Raw genomic sequence first — 17,668 nt, 5'->3', positions numbered from 1 at the left:
AGGACAGAAACTGGGCTCATTGTGGAGCTTTTAATTGCTTTCATCTAATAGAAACGAGAGAGAAGCGCATTGCAATTCTGCTGTTGTGGTCAAATCTATCTGACTTTCAATCTGATATCAATTTGATTTCCTCAAGGATATGAAAGATATACTAAGCAGGAAACCTTTGCATTAGAAATGAGAGGTAATCAAATCCTTCATCAGCCCAACTTCCTCCCTTCCCAGCAATACAAATTATGCCCAAGGAAGCAAACACCAGGGGGCTGTCACAAAATCTGACATCAATTTCAAAAGGAAGATTCTAATTGGGGGGCAATTCTTGTATTAGGGGTCTTCGAAAATACTGGAAAGGACATTTTTTTAAACTTGCTAGTTCTTTTCTAAAATTGAAAATGCAAATTCAAATGGGCAAAGAGTGAATTTACAGCAACCTTGAAAAGCAGTGGAAGATGGTAGAAAATCCCTCCTTAGCCCTTATCTCTATCCTATCTCTACCCTAGAAGAACTGGGATCCACACAGAATCTTTGAAAGAGTTAGGGCTGACACTAAGTATTTGAGCCTTCCAGGTAGAACTATTCTAAGAAGTGAAGACGAATTAGAGGCAGTAGAAGGATGGGTGAATTTCTATTGATTTGTACAATGGTAATGTGGGCCTGAAAAATGAGAGTAAAAACCTTGGGTTTTTTTTTGTAAATTTAAGTATTTCTGTTTAATCATTCCATGGAATTATATCTTTGGGGAAGGTTGAGCAATTCACATTTAGAAATGCAGCAAAACACTTTAAAGCTCATAGAATAGGAAATATATAATAGAAAGATAGCTGCATTTGAAAGGTGATAAAACATAATGGAAAGAATCCTGGACCTGAGGTCAGAAGACTCGGGTTCTAGCCCTGGTTATTATTTTCCGTTATTCCTCGTGGCATCTTTGGCAAGTCCCTTCAGTTTTCAGAGTCTCAGTTCTTTTTGCTGCAAAATAAGAATAATATAGCTTGGTGAAGTATTATAAATAGCCCATATCCATAAAGAAGGACTTAGTAAGTGCTTACTGTGTATCAGGGGCTGCCTTAAGCACTAGGAAGAGAAAAACAGTCCCTGCCTTCAAGGAGCTTACAGTCTAACAGAGGAGAGAACATGAAAATAACTAAGTTCATACAAGATATACAGAGATTATATGGAAGATAAGCTCAAAGGGGAAGGGACTAATAGCAGGGGAGACTGGGAAAGGTCTCCTGCAGAAGATGGGATTTGAGCTCAGTCCTGATGGAGACCAAGCAAACCAGAGTGGATGTTAGTGGGTAGAGTGTTTCAAGAATAGAAAACAGCCAGTGCAAAGATGGGAGATGGAGGTTCATCTGTAAGGAACAACAAATAGGCCGGTGTGTGGAGGGAAGTAAAGTATAAGAAGATTGGAAAGGAAGGAAAGGGGAAAGTTATAAAGGGTTTTAAATGCCAGCCACACGGCTTTATATTTGATCATCGAAGTAACAGCAAGCCAACATAGTTTATAGATCAAGGAGCTGATATGGTCAGACTTATACTTTAGAATAGGGTGGCACAGTGGATAGAGTGCAGGGCCTGGAGTTAGGAAGACTCATCTTCCTGAGTTCAAATCTGGCCTCAGACATTTACTAGCTGTGCGATCCTGGGCAAGTCACTTATCTCTGCCTCCATTCCTTAGCTGCAGAAAGAGCTGGAGAAGGAAATGGCAAACCACTCCAGTATCTTTGCCAAGAAAAACCAAACTGGGCCACAAAGAGTTGGAAATGACTCAACAACAGCAAATACTTTAGAAAAATGACCTCAGCAAATGATTTGAGGATGGATTTGGAATGGGAGGAGACCCAAGTAGGCTGCAGCATGTCGGGACTGACTCAAGGTGGTCTAAAAGACACTGAAGATTCATATCATAGGCAATGTGGTGTGCTACAGTAGAAAGAGGGCCAGATTTGAAGTTACAGGTCCTAGGCTGGATTTCTGGGTCTGCTCCTTCCCACCTGCATAACTTGGAGAAACTACCTTAACTTCTATGGGCCTCAGTTTCCTCATCTATAAAATGAGGGTGTTGGCCAAGAGCAGAGGTGTCAAACACATAACCCACAGGCAGCATTGCAGGAGCAACATTCAGAGTGAGTCCCAAGGAGATTAAAATGTAACTGGGAAATATTTAACAGAAGAAATAAACATACAATAGAACAGAGATAATGTTAATATATGGTTTTCTAAATCAATATGTGGCCTTCAGGGATTCTTATTGTATGGTTTAGTGTTCCCAATTTCTATTTGAGTTTGGCACCAGTGGGCTACAGTATCATATGTATATACATGCATATATATGTCAAGGGGAATATCGGTACAGCCAAGACACTGAAAGAAAAATAAAAAGATAAAGGCCTCAGGACTTCTGAGAAAACAGAGAAAGATTTAGAATGGGAAGGCACGGAGGAGTTGTGGCCTACAGTGGTGGGAGGAGTAGCTACACTGAACCCTTATACTAATGTGATCATTTAAAACATCTAAGGATTGGCTGCACTTCTTAGCTTGCGGAGTTATTGTGAGAATCGAAGGAGATAAAGGATGTGAAAGCACTTTGCAAGTTATTAATTTTATTAATCCCTGATTTTTCTTTTTGTATTAAACTTGACTGGGGCCCTTATTCAAGTGGTAGGACAAGGCAACTGGAAACACTCCAGGAATTTTTGCATATTTTCTTTATTTCACTAGGCGTGATTTCAGGTTGCTTACACATACACAATCCTAGGTGAGGTACCATGGTGCCTTCCTTTTACCCCTTCGTGGACACCTCTTTCCTCTATAAACTTAATACCACAAAAGATTAACCCTTGAACAGTGATACTGGTCTTCCAGACTAAAACAGTACCTCAGGCCAGGATTCTTTCCCTTTTGCCTTTATATCCCCAGGGCTTAGCACATAGTAGGTGATTCATAAATGCTGGGTTGATTGACTGATAAACCTGGGAGGATTCAATCAGATAAATTCCTTTAAAATCCAATAAAAATACTGCCTCCTCTACGATGCCTTAATTGATATCTCTACTTTTAATAGTGGCTATTCCTCTCTTAGACCACCTCAAGGACTTGGTTTAAATCTCCATAATTCACCTATTATGCTAATTTGATTTCTAGCTAGTTCTTTGTATAGACATCATATCCTATTCTAAGGCTAAAAGCTCCATTAAAACATGTACCTCTCTTATCTCAAATTCACATTTTTCCTAAGCCTACTATGGTATTCTGTACAAAGTAGCCCCTTAATAACCGTTTGCTGAATTGAATAGAAAAACACAAAATTAATTTGAAGAGGTATTGATAGTATGTTCTTTGGCAGAGATAACACATTAGCAATTTAAATCTATTAGCAAGGATTTCTTATCTGATTCATTATTACCGTCTATAGGGGGAAAATATTCTCCTGGGGAACTCTATCCTGCACAAGCCTGTAGAGAGTGTAGGTGGTGATTATGCCACCTAAGGCTAGACTCTGTCGGGAAGGGAGTGTTCTCAGATTGTCTCTTGAGAGCCGAGGAAGAACTCATAAGAGTGGTAGGTCAGGGAAGAAATATTCTTAGCAGAGTACAAGAAGAGTGAGAAGAAAAATGCATGTGGAGCCAGGAAGCTGCCTTGGAAGCTATGTCTCATTCCTGACACTATTAACAGGAGATTCTCCCTTTTCTGTGGCAGAAAGCAACAGCTGCACAAATGCAGACATTCTTCCACCTGCAGGTCTTTATTCTGCCATGCCATGGCTGCAAGACATCAACGGCTCCCAGGATTGGTGTGAGACTTAATTCCTTCGAGACTGTAAAAGGGTCCTGGGTTCAATAGCTAGGTAGACTGTTAACTTCTTTACAATATGATCACATAATAAATCAAAGAAAGTGCACTCACAAGCTTGTGTTTCCTGTTCTGCAAACTCATGGTACCAGGCTGAGAGAGGACTCACACCCAATGTTCCTTCAATGTTTGAGAGGTTATAGTTGGAGTATACTGGCAGTAAAGGGTTCACTGCTTGATTCGTTATCACTTATATATCTTACATTCAATTTTAAATAAATGTGCTTTTGCACATTTGCATCATGTGATTAATTCTGGCTGGTTAGGGGGAGGTTCAGAGGGAAACATGGAGGGTTGTGAGCAATGGTTGAATTTATGGTGAATTCACACCTGTTTTAAGAACCTGAAGGTGCCACTGGGGTACTAAAACACCCATCATCACAAGAGGGAGAGCAACGTCTTGAGAGACAGGGATGACAGGAAAGTGAAGCAGTGTTCAGGGCCACTGGATAGCACGGTAGTTGACCATAGGCAGTCAGGAGGCAGCAAGAGGCCCGTCAAATCTGCCGGAAGCAGTGAAGGCACTGAAAGAAGGGCTGGAGGGCCACACGTGGACAAGTGTCACTAATGATGATTCAGACGCAGGCTCGTCTTTGCCTATGTCTCTGCATTTGGACACTGTCCTCCAACAAGCAGCAGCCAGAATGAATTCACGAGAATGATGCCGAAAGAATGGGAATGTTCTGGTATGGAAAGCTTCTTGCATTTACACATTCTGAGGTATGGATTTATGTTGCTTTGAATCGATATCTCAAAGTAGTATGAGATGTGACATGATTTTTGATGACTGGCAAAGCTATCTACTGATCCTTAAACTAAATAAATCTGTACATTCAAAAATACGAACACATTTTCTCACCTAGCACTTCTAATGCTAATAAGTCCTACACAAATGATTTATTGTTTTAATACATAACTTCAAGTTGTTATAGTTACATTTAAAACTTAAACTGTGCGATTTCTTACGAAACCATAAATCACTCAACCACTATAAATATTGAGTTTTTCTGACCTTACTTCTTGAACCAGAAAATCAAACAGTTGATCTCCTGTATTTTCTCAGATAATTAGCTTGGGTATCAAACACCTGACCCAGGCTTTTTTAAATTTGAAGCCGATCGCTTTTCTTGATAATCTTGCTTCACTTCATCACAATCGACAAGAAATACTTGAATTAGGTCTCATTTAAGGAAAAATGGATCCAATTACCCTAATCTGGCTAAAAAGGAGATATCATTTGGATAAAGTTTAATTGTTAATTGTTCAAAATCCAACGTCTGTGCTTGGGACTGAATTAATGTCAATGTTAGGTAGGAGCATGCAGACCGCAGAAGCATATGGCCAGGGCACTTCCAGGCCTCTCAACTGTATGCAATTACCACTAAAAGAAATTAACAGTTGCTTCTGGATCCTCAGTTAATAACCATTTTCAAAATAGTTGGGAGTTGGGGGGGGCGTTTTTTTTATTATTGGTACAGAAAAGAAGATATTGAGTGCACTGTGGCAGTAATGCCAGAATGGATTATTTCCAAACACCCCTGGCAGGGTTCTTTTTGAAGACTACTCAGAAGATTCTAGGTACTCTAAGCAGGAGAATTGATGAAACATATGCAAAAACTATTCCACACCTCATCCAAGCTGTTTATTTGTACCTATGATGGTCTCCAAGAAGACAAAAGGATTGAAAACTAAACAATTCAGTCAATCTCTAAAGGGTAGGTCTTTTTTTTTTTTTTCCTGCAAGGCCAAGCAAACCACCGGACTGTTGCTTCCCATTGTACTGCCTGGTAGTTTGGGGCATTGCAGAGACATAGCCCAATATCTATTTCAGCATGATCTAAATATGTTTGGATACTTAATTTCCATTTTGGATACGATTGCTATGCCACCTTAGACTCTAGAATCAGTTAAGCATTCCTACAATGAGTTCTTAGGCTGAAATCCAGGATTTCTAAAGACATAATATCTTCTCTATTTTAAGGATTCGCAAAGCTCAAGGTTCCTCACCTAGGCACAAAGCAGACCTTTCCAATAAATTATCTAAATAATAAAAGACATGATTGAATTATGAAGGCTAAATTAATTTCTTCCACATTCCTTAAAAAGTGCCTTTAGGCAAAACTCAATCTAAGACACTTCCAAGACCAAAGTTCAAACTATTAATGGGTTGTGAGCTAGTGTACAAAAAATGCTTATAAAAATGAGGAGTCTCCTCTCAGTTCTTTGAAGATATTGCAAATCATCTATTCCATTCATTCTCTAAAGCTGTTTGTATCTATCCACAAACTGGTTTGAAAAAAGTAAAGTAACTAAATTTAGTTCAACAACCTATTATTAATTAGTTCAGTAGAGTGGACAGACAGGCCACTGGCCCACTCCTCCCCTTTAGTGCTTCTAGGGGCTTACCAAAGCTGTAGTGCCATTCATATGACTAGAAATTGTTACCAGGGAAGCATCTGTCAGGAGTTAAAAAAACAAATGAAAAGGTATGTGAATATTTATCTCCAGCCTCAGAGAGAAGCTCAGAGGGAAGTATTGACAGAAAGAGAGAGAGAGAGAGAGAGAGAGAGAGAGAGAGAACACTAAGTCAGCTAAGACTGAGCTTCCATTTAGAAGGTGGTAGAGAAGAAGTCTCACAGCTGGCTTAGCAAGAGTCTTGACAATGTGTTGACTAGCCTGAGACATGTGGTCCAGGTGATCTCATTGGGAAAGAACAAAAACAGTATCCCAAGGTGATTCAGCAGGGGTCAGACAGAGAGAAGGAGAGCAGGAGCAGTGCAAGAAGCATCCCAGCTTCCACAGGAACAGGTACGGGGAACAACAACTTCAGCAGAAGGCAGATTCGTTCAGGAGCTTCTGAACAGTGAAACAAGGAAGACAGCACTGAGACCTAAAACCCTCTTCACTTCAAGGGCAAGTTTTTCAGGGAATTCTTAGTTTCCTTCCCACTGAAAATCTGTGGGAGAATGTGTCTTTCTCTGTATTAGGAGGTTAAAAGTGGTTCCATGGACTGAATTTCCCTGGTTATTTAATTGGTTATTCTGTCCCAGGAAAATATGTTGGGATTTGTTTTACCTGTCATGAAATCAAAGGACAAAATAGAAGAGACTTTCAGAGGGTCAACTCTTCCATGCTCTTACATCTTGGAAGGACGATACCAGTTTAGAAACGACTCTTTAACTTTGTACTCTTCCATGCCTTAGGAACAGGTAATCACCTTATATTAATTTTTCAAAAACAAAAATTGCAAATATCATGACAGATCTGGTGTCATTTACATCTTCAAAGCCTTCTTGCCTACCGTGCACAAGCTTTTCATTTAAAAAAAAAAAGCATTGCACATATTGGCTCTTCCCCCATTTGGAGGGAATTTCTAAATTAAGAATAGTTATGGGGAAAGTCACAAGCACAATTTGCTTTGGATAAACACTTAATTTCTACACTATGGGACTGAATTTTCTTGGATTATCTAAATGCCTAAACAAAGATGAATTTACCATCTCTCCGGAAATGCAGTACTTCTGCTACTAGCCAGATAAGAAATATTGCTTTCTTTTCTTTTCACAAACTTTTCTGTTTCTGGGGTGAACTTAGGAAAAGTCTTGAGAAATTTTAAGTGGCACAGGAAAGATTTTGAAACATATAACAATCACCACAGTTCAAAGGAGAAAGAAGTACTGTTGTGGATTAAATAAATGGTTCACGACCCTCCTTTGCTTCAGAGGCTGATCATTTAAATGTTTACCAAAAAGAAGGTATTTGGAAGAGATTTTTTTCCCTAATTAAGAGCCTGAAGTTATTTACATGCACCAGGTCATTTGAAAGAAAAACAGCTTAGTGTGTTTGATATCCTCTAAAAGGAAATACTTTCCAATAGTAGCACTATTTCTCTAAGGGATAGTTGTGATTAGCACACTCTGGGGAAATGAACATTGGAGAAAAAGGAACAAGAGTAATTAAGATATTAACATAATGTTTTTAGCCATTCTGAATGCAGATCTTTTCAAACACATGTGTAACTGGGGACCTAAAAGTGCAATCGCATTCAAAATAATGAAGAGAAAATTCACGGGACTTTTATATGAACCACAATTACAGAAGAAAAGGCAAGGCTTACATTAGGAAATCTACAATGGTTGGTAGAATACAAAATGGGTATTTGGGTTCTGGGTGTTTAATAAGAGTGTGAATGCAATTCAGCTCAACCAAAATGTATTAAAGACTGACTGTATAAGAAGAATTTTGCTGCATTCCGGGAATACAAAGCCAAAAAAGGAAACTGTCTCTGCCTAGAAGAAGGTCAAATGCTACTGATATAGCCAATCAGATTAAGAAATAGTTTCCTAGGGCAGCTAGTGGATAGAGCACTAGGCCTGAAGACAGGAAGATCTCAGTTCAAATCCAACTACTTCCTAGCTTTGTGAACCTGGGCAAGTCACTTAACCCTATAAGCACTGAAAGTGATGGCAGAATGCAAAAAAAAAAAAAAAAAAAAAGGACAGCATGACCAGCTTACACTCTAGACAGGAGACAGAATGTACCTTTGTGCCTTCATGGAAAAAAAAATCTTCATGTTCAGGGTACCCTACCCATCATTACAAACTTATTTTCTCTTCGATAATTTTTTTCCTTAATATTTATATCCTGAAATTGCCAAGGGATTGAGGTGTGAAACATGATCTAGAAACAAGGTGTTTTGACAACACTGACTATTCTGTAATATTATGACTTGCTAAAGGGGTGTGAATCCCCCTTGTAGGCATAGTCATTATTTTAATATTTTATAATTCATCTCTTTTCCTTGTTACCCTTGTTGAAATCTTTGGTCTCCTTTATGTCACATGCTAATAGCACGGCAGGGGAAAAGGTGAAGCTCCAAATGGAGGAGGAGATCCATCTTTGTCCCAGTGTCTAGCCTTCTGCATACTAATAGTAAAAGTAAACGAAAACCTGCTGGGCCAACCCATTGATGCTGCTTTATATAATGAATTTAGGACAAAAAGTTGAGGATCAATCAATATTGTGCAACTGAAATAATACACTGAATGTCAATCTTAAAGAGCTATATAAATGTGAGTTGTCATACTCTAAAACTCCAATGGGTCTCTCATCTCCTCAATGTGGGCCTTTCATTCCTCTCCCAATAAGGCAGATCACAGCCAAAACAACAATCATAATCTTTAATAATCAACACAATAGGAATCCATAGTAGGAACCCTGTGTTGATTCACATACATATATATAATATATATATATATATATATATATATATATATATATATAAAGCATGGGATTAATTTATAAAAATTAGTCCCTAATTTATCTTTCATGTAAAATGACATATATTGAGTCTACTTAAAGTGAGACATGGAAGCACAAGGAACTATCTGGATAACAGACATTCCCTAAATGATTAGGATGAATGAAAGAGATTTGGGCTGTGATGTTTTCCAATACCGTTAAAGGGAAATGAATCTCTTCCTGCCAGGAAAAGCCACTTACCTCCATTTCATACAATGGCTTTACTATTCCATTCTCCCCACAAATATCCCCAGGTTATTTTTTAACAATCAACCTATCTATGCTTCCATTCCTACGAGTAATCAATCTCCAGGGTGCAGTTTTTTCATGTTTCAAATTCTGGCAAGTCATAAAAATGTGAATGGACTAAAGTGACAGTAGGTCTGGGCTTAGACAAGATGCTGGGAAAAGGGATGAAAGAGGAACCCGCTATTCTAATCAAGAGAAGAAATTAGCATTCAAAAAGGATCTAGGGAGGTAGGGGTGGCAGGGTTTAGTGAAATGAAGATGCCAAAGCCAGAACAGAAAGCTATCAGAAAAAGGATGTTTAATAGGTCTCAATATAGGACATTAATAAGGAACAATCATATTCATCATTCAAAAGAATGCTTCAACTTAGCAGCAGCCCAACAGTTAGAAAAAAGGTTAAGACCCAGGGAAGAATAGGAAAAATAAAACAAACAACAGATTTTCTCCTCATGTAACACAAAATTGTTTTCACGGCTGCATTATTATTTCTTCAATCTCATGTTTCAAAAAAAAAGTAACACGGACATAGGACCCAAACATCTTAGGTCACCAGTTCTCTAAATAAAGTACAGATAACAATAAACTTTCTGTTATCAGTTGGTAATGTTGTTGTTATCTTTTTTTTCAAGTTCATATTATGATGATAACTGCTTCAAATTCCTATAAGATTAGGTGTAGATGGGGGGGGGGAGTGTACAGATAACCTGAGAAAGTGGCATAAGTGAAATTGCAGGGACATGGTCTAATTAAAAAAATGCAAAAATTTGTACCAATGCAAGGAATGGAGCAGAATAACATTGTCTACATGAAAGGACAATGGTTCTAAGGAACTAAGCTTGATCAAAATAATCAACAGGTTGGTTTAAAAGTCCTCCTAGCTGGACATCCTCACTAAATAACTGGAACTTGCCTAGAACTGGAAACATAGAAAATACATTGATTTCTCAGAAAATCCAGAGGAAAGTGGAGACTGCTAAGCATGACCTAAAACAGTAAATTACAGAATCACAGTGGAGACCTGTCTTTCCAATCTATACTAGGTATGTGATCTTGGCTGAGTCATTTCCCCAAATTTCAGTTTGATCAGCAATAAAAAGAATATGATCATATTCTTATGTATTCTCAAAATATATGCATATATATAAGCTTATCTTTGTATATGTACATATATATATATATGGTTACCGACTATATCATGCTGCTTCTCTCTATATACAAATGTGTGTATGTGTAAACAGAAAGTAAATATGTGATTATCAGGGTTTAAAGGTTTTGCTTTGATTTTTGCTAATTTGTCTTAGAGGAAGTTGAATGGCCCCTGCAGCTGCCTGTCATGGTATATAAGTATGCATGTATACACATACACATACACACACACACACACACACACACACACACACACACAGAGTTCCCTTAAGGGAAATAAGATCAAAACCCAAACCTGTTTTTTTATTTCTTTGTTTCACTGTTGTCTCTCTTAGTTTAGCCCTCTATGCCTCAGTTTTTGGCTCCTTCATTTTAACTATTCATCTTCAGTGGTCCTGGGAGTGTAACCTCCTCCTCAGGAGTAATTTCACATTTCTTATTTGAAATTATAAATCTTCATCCATTCATCCATCCATCTATTCATTCAATAAGTATTTCTCAGGACCCTGAGTGATCAACGATTTCTTAGTTATTATGAGTAATACAGAAGAAGAGGTTCTGGTCCAACCCAAGAGAAGATTCCACTTTAGTTATAAAGAACATTTAGAAAGTACATGGTCTTTGCTTGGGATTTTATCTATACTTGTTTTTTTTTTCTCCTATCTTCTAAGCCTCCATGCTTTTAAAAATGTCTGATGAGAATAGCCTATCTAGCTATTCACTAGGACACCAGGGCCCAATTGCTGTGTATATGTTGTTCTCTCCACCCACTCCCTGCTTGGGAATCCCACTACGCTTTCAACCTCTTCATTAGAAAACAGTAACCACCTCAATGTCACCACTGCTACTAAAAAGGGCTAGATAATCTACTATCCTTTGTCTCCATTCACAATCCCTTCTTCACCTCGGGTTTATGTACTTTTTTCCAATATATTTTGATGACTGTATTTCAATGTAATTGATTTCCTATGTAATCCTATGCATTTTATTTTATTCATTTAAAAACCAAGAAGAGATCTGCAGGCTTCACCACACAGCCTAAAAGGCCTACGAAACAAAGCTAAGAACCTCTGATCCAAAGCTCCGTGAGCTGGCCCAGCCCACTCCATACAATGCTCCACCCTCTTAATGGTATCTAAGTTACTTGAGGGCAGGCAGTCTTGCTTTTGCCTCTGTATCCCCACTGACTACTAGAATGCGGGGCATATAGTAGGTACATAATCAATGCTTGTTGAATGAAGGTATTCCAAGTGTTAAAAATTTTCAATGTTTGCCACCCAAAGAAATATCTGTTCAAAATTTTCATAACAACATTATATGTAACTCCAAAAAAAACAAACAAAACTAGCGAGAATCTAAATGTCTAACAATAGGAGAATGATTGAAAATGTGTGGTTAATTAATATAATGGAAGACTATAATGAAATTAATATGGCCAGACATGAGAAATGTGGAAAGCCTTCATGAAATAGACCAAAGTTAAAAAAGCAGAGTGAGAAGAATGGAGTAAACACTAACTACCATCATATGAAGTACAATGAGAATGAATGGGGAAAAAAAGATGCTACTGGGAGCTCTTGGAGGGAAAGACTGGAAATTATTGAAATTAATGAAATTAAATGTAAATAGCTACTAAGCAATTTTTGTTGTTTATATTGAAGTTTAACATTGAGTTTCCAATGAAACATTTGTTTAAAAAAAATCTGTTTTCAGTAAAGTTCCCACATTTAAAAACCAACATATTTCACAACCAAAGCACTATTTATTTCCCATCATTATTTGGTCGATGTAATCATAGAGGTTATCTTTGAAGAGAACAGGAGAACGGAAGAGGAAGATTTTGGGGGAAGGTCCTCTACACAAGATCAGATCTTGACTATTACAGAACTGACTGAAGGGGTAGAAAATACAAGATCTTGTTATGTCTCATGTTCATTGATTTCATTAGTCAATGAACATTTATTAAGAACCTAATAAAAATAATAATAGCTAACATTTATACAATATTTACTACATGTCATGCACTGTACTAAAGTATTTTACAAATATTATCTCATGGGATCGTCACAACAACCCTGGGAGGTAGGTACTATTATTATCCCCATTTTATAATTGAGGAAACTGAAGCAAATAGCAGTTAAGTGACTTGCTTAGGGTCATAACTAGGCCTACGATGATTACAGAAAACTATTTGATCCAGAGGAACAAAATGTCACCTTAAGAATCTGCCTCAAACAAGGGGTCTCTCCCCTTACTTCTTAACATAGGTGTTAAATCATACATAAGATTCTACGATGGATACCACCCCAGAGAACATATCTGAACAGGATTTATTTAATACATGGTCTACAACATTAAAGCATGTCCTGCAGCAAGGGAAAATATTCTAACCTAAAGTATTCACTAACGTCATGGAAGATACTCTGCATAAAATCTACTACCAATGGTAAAGTTTTCAAAATGCTTCTTATTCACAGATGGCATTGTACTATTTGCATCAAGCCCCAGAAAATGACACAGTTTCATAAATGGAATCCATAGTTATTCAAAAGAGACTCACTACTAAGGAAAAATAGAGTGGGTAAAAAATGTGTATTGTCTAGATAATGGCTTGCAGTTGGATGGATAGTCCATTGAGATAGCATATAAATGTGAGCATATATGTATATTGGAGGCATATGTGTATATATGTGTAACTGTGGGGGGGGGGGTGTGAGAGAGAAAGAGGGAGAGAATGAGGACCAGAAGATGGACAATGGACTGCTCCAAAGTTCAATCAGAAGAGAAGATTGGGTTGTATCACATTTGAGACGGTGTGTAGTGCTTTTAGCAATCCCAAGATGCTTGTTATCATCAGACTCTTTTTAAAATAACATTATTCTTCCAGCAATATGGTATCACTACCAATCATAGATCATCACAATCTCAGAAAAATCAAAATGATAGGTGATCCAGAAGGCAACAAGAAGATACATAAAGTAGATTTCAGCACAGTACCATCAATGGCATACATGTGAGAAATAGCATAAAAGGCATTCACAAGAACTGTAATACCTGAAGAGGAGAAGAGTTGAAAATGTAGCAAGAATGAGGGATAAGGGATGGACAGGCCAAGTACTTCACTGGTACCTACAAAAAAGAATCCCAGAAAAGCTTCCAGTCCATTGAATGGATCCTCTATGGAGAATTAATGGAAAGTTTTGGACAGCAGTCATACATGATGAGAAGGTAGAAGGGGTTGCAAATCACAGAGGACCAGAAGGCATGGCGGGATTGGGATCTGGCAAGGTGAAGCAAGTACCTACATAGGAGATATCTCATCAAAGAAGTATCTTTCATTATTAAAAGACACTCTTCTCACTTTATGACTATGTAATTTTTAGACAACTGTCACTACAAAGTGGCTGATCATTACTAATTTCTTGCCAAGGTTTCAGATATATGTCAATAATTTGAAAAGTATATTACAGTTCTGATTCCTCTGTCAATAACAGGGATTATGGAAAACTATGATGACTGGTAGGCATTTAAATTTTTTTTAAGATTGTCTCAGGAAGGAACTATTAGGAAAAGACAGCAGTGAAATTAGAATGTTTTCATCAAGGGGGAAGAGTTAAGCTATTGTAATTAAAGTGGATGTAGAAAAACACTACAGCCACAAAAGTAGGAATAAGACAAAGAAATTTGGTTCAACAAATCAAAGGCCAGAATCTAATCAGATTCTACTCAAAGGGGATTGCAAATGACATGGAGGTTGGCCTTTTTCCTTCCATTTAAACTTTAGTGAAGGAAGTAATGTTAGCAAAAATGAATTGTTATCCAATGGTCAGGAAACTATTAAAAGTCTACCATACTGAGGTATTAAAGGAGCCAAGCAAGCTGGGATACCTCGCAATTCCTCTTCTGTGGGAGGCACCTCTGCTGTGAATGCCCCCAGGGTATCTAGAGAATGATACTGTAAAATTCATTAGGTAAAGATAAAACTGTTTTCGTAATTTCTTCTTCAGAGGCTCTTTCTAGTCTTAGAGAAGCACTGAGTTCAACCTTCTCATTATAAACATCAGGCACGGCACAAAACAGGCTGGTGTATGCACAGGAAATGTGTGTGCCTCTCTCATGGAATCCAGCCATGATAGAGTCCAAATGGAAAAGTGATCCCTCCCCTATAGCTGGTGAGGTCTTCCAGCTGCTCCTGTATACTGAAGATGTTGGACTGATAGCATCAAACCCCAGACGATTGCAGAGCCCCCTCATTTAACTCTCATTTTAAAAAGAGAGACTGTATTTTTTGTTAGCCACAACTTAGAAAAAACAAACAAAAAAACAAACATTTCCATTTATAAAGAATAGAAAGGGACAGTTATTCATAAAGATATACATCTCTATTTAAAAAGTATAAAATAAATGAATTCAAAAAGCATTTATTAAATGTTTGCTATTGGGGGGGTTGGGTAATGGGGGTGAAGTGACTTGCTCAGAGTCACATAGCTAGTGTTATGTGTCTGAGGTCAGGTTTGAACTCAGGTCCTCCTGAATCCAGGGCCGTTGCTCTATCCACTGCGCCACGTAGCTGCCGCCACGTGCTTACTATTTACAAAGCACTAATCTAATCATTGAAGATACCAATAGGAAAATAGGACAGGCCTTGGTGTCAAGGAGCTCACATTTTAATGGGGGGGCAGGAAGGAACACAACATATATGGAAGGTTTCACATACATGTCAGATGGAAAGGTTCCATAGAACTTGGGGTACAGTAGCAAAGCAGATGGTGATGCCTCTTTTGAAATGACATTTTCACTGATAAAATTATGTAAGTTTCTGATGTTAAACCATTTGACAGGGCCAAGGGCTTTGGAGACAAGAGCTTTCTTTTCTGGGACTTCAGTAGCTATGACCTAGCATCCACAGGAGCAGTGGCTAGGCTGTATCTCCACAGGGGCTGCTTCCCAGCATGACGGCTGCAGGCACTGAGCTAAAAGCATTGCTCTTCCCAAGGCTCATGGGTTCAGGGTCCTGGGCTATCTCCATTAGTGCCTGAGGGGAAATAGTGGTCAAGTTGGTAGCGAGTGACTTTCCTAGCATGTGATGCCTTTTGTCTCTCCCCAAGGTGCTTCACTCTTTTAGCTAGGCTGGCCTAGCCTGTATCTAGTGGTAGATGGTTGGCAACTGATGGAGATAGCTGGCCCCTTTTCTACACATGTTGTTTCCTGAAGGATGGCAGTGAGGGCTGGGCTAGAAGCAGGGCCAGATTTCTTAGTGGTGCTGCCACTCTCAGGGCATCTGTGCTTATCTCCATGTTGACGGCACTTGGTCTGAAGTTGCTGCTGGTGGTGATGAGGAAAGCCGGCCTCTTCTCCGTAAAGCTTTCTCTCCTCATTGATGGCTACAGGGGTGGGACTGGGAGAAGGACTGGCATCCTGGGAGAGTCTGTTATTCTCAAGTCTCTTGGGTTCAGGGTTCCAGGATTTGTTGATCAGGGTCTGGGGGAGATGGTGGCCAAGGAAACAGTGGTAGCTTGGCTTGCCCAGAATACACTGTCTTCTATCTCTCCCTTGGGGTGCTTTGTATGTAATGTAATAAATTAATATAATAATATCATTATGTATAAATTCAATATGTAAATTACAAAGTTGTCCTGATTGTCTATCTTGCCCCTGTGGCCTATCTTATATTTTGTTCTGTGATGTATAAAAAGTTTTATAGTTTCTGGGTAATTAATCATTTTATTAATCATGCTAGCAGATAATTAATAAAAGTAGTCAGTGGCACTCTTGAATGCCAAAGATCCCTCATGGAACCCACTCAACAGTTAAATCCCCGTGAAAGAGTGGGTGTTCCTGAGGGTAGAAATCAACTCTGATTGGCTAACAAGTAATGACAGAATGAATATTATGAGAGGTAGGCTTATTCCAATGAGGGTCTGAGGGACATGACTGATCACTTAGCCTTGGACAAAGAGGCTGATCTCTTCCCAGACCACCCCAGTCTAGGGCAATCTAGACAAAAGGGGGAATTCACTTCCCCTAAGACCTGTCTGATTAAAACACAATGGGCCAGAATCCACCAATTCACCTAAACTAAAATTTCCTTACCTTTTGATCAGATCTAAACTTTCCTAGCTGGGTGCCTCTCACTCAATATTTCATCTCATTATCAGCCCTGCTCTTCAAAGGCTGTCTGAATAGCCTACAGAGGTTGATTTCTAGATGAGGAAAAGGAAGGGGAAAAACCTTAGTCCTAATCCAACAACTGGCTATTAATATAGGAGAGAGATAATCATTTTTCTCAGTTGTGTATATTTTTTAAATGCTTCAGTGACCTTTTATTTCTTCTTTTTTTTTTGGCATTATTATCACTATTCCCCTTTCGTCTAATCCCATCCCCAATTAAAAAAAAAATCCTTCCTTATAACAAATAGAGAAGCAGCATGGCATAGTGTGATTGAAAATTGGTGCAGAAGTCAATATGACTTGGGCTCATGTCCTGCCTCTGACACATATTGGCTGTCAGCTCCTGGGGAAGTTACCTAACCTCTGGCAGGTCTAAGTAAATCACTAAGAATATAAATCCTAGAGAAGGTGTTGACCAGCACTGGGAAAGTGAGTTCTTCACCTGAAGAGTTCCCTGAACTGTCCTTGTCCATTGCCACTTTCTATTACTATAAATAATCCAGTCAAGTAAAAGAAATCCATATGTTCATTGGCCAGGCCCCCAAATGCATATCTCATTCTATATCTTGATTCTATTTGATATTTATTTTATAAAAGAGGGAACTACGATTCAAAGAGCATAAGTGATTTATTTGTGCATCACACAGGAAGTGAGAGAAGACGAATTTGAACCCAGGTTTTCTTGATTTCAAATCCAGGACCATTCCAACTAGACCAGGTTGCTTCCTTATTCTAACAAGAAGGGCTTGAGAGAAAGTCTTGGAATGATTATCAAAGCACTGGAAGCCCCCACTGCCAAGGACTCAGATGTATTTCAAGAAAAGCCTTTCTCCATGTCACAGAAGCACAATGGATTTCCATCTTCAGTGTTAAGGGATTTCCACTGTAGAACACTTTAACTGACTTATAATCCAAAATGTTTGGGTTCAAACTAGAAAAGGATTTT

This window comes from Vombatus ursinus, unplaced genomic scaffold (genome assembly GCF_900497805.2).
Source record: "Vombatus ursinus unplaced genomic scaffold, bare-nosed wombat genome assembly UNPS02004457.1, whole genome shotgun sequence".
NCBI lineage: Eukaryota > Metazoa > Chordata > Mammalia > Diprotodontia > Vombatidae > Vombatus > Vombatus ursinus.
Note: the sequence above shows the minus strand (reverse complement) of the source record.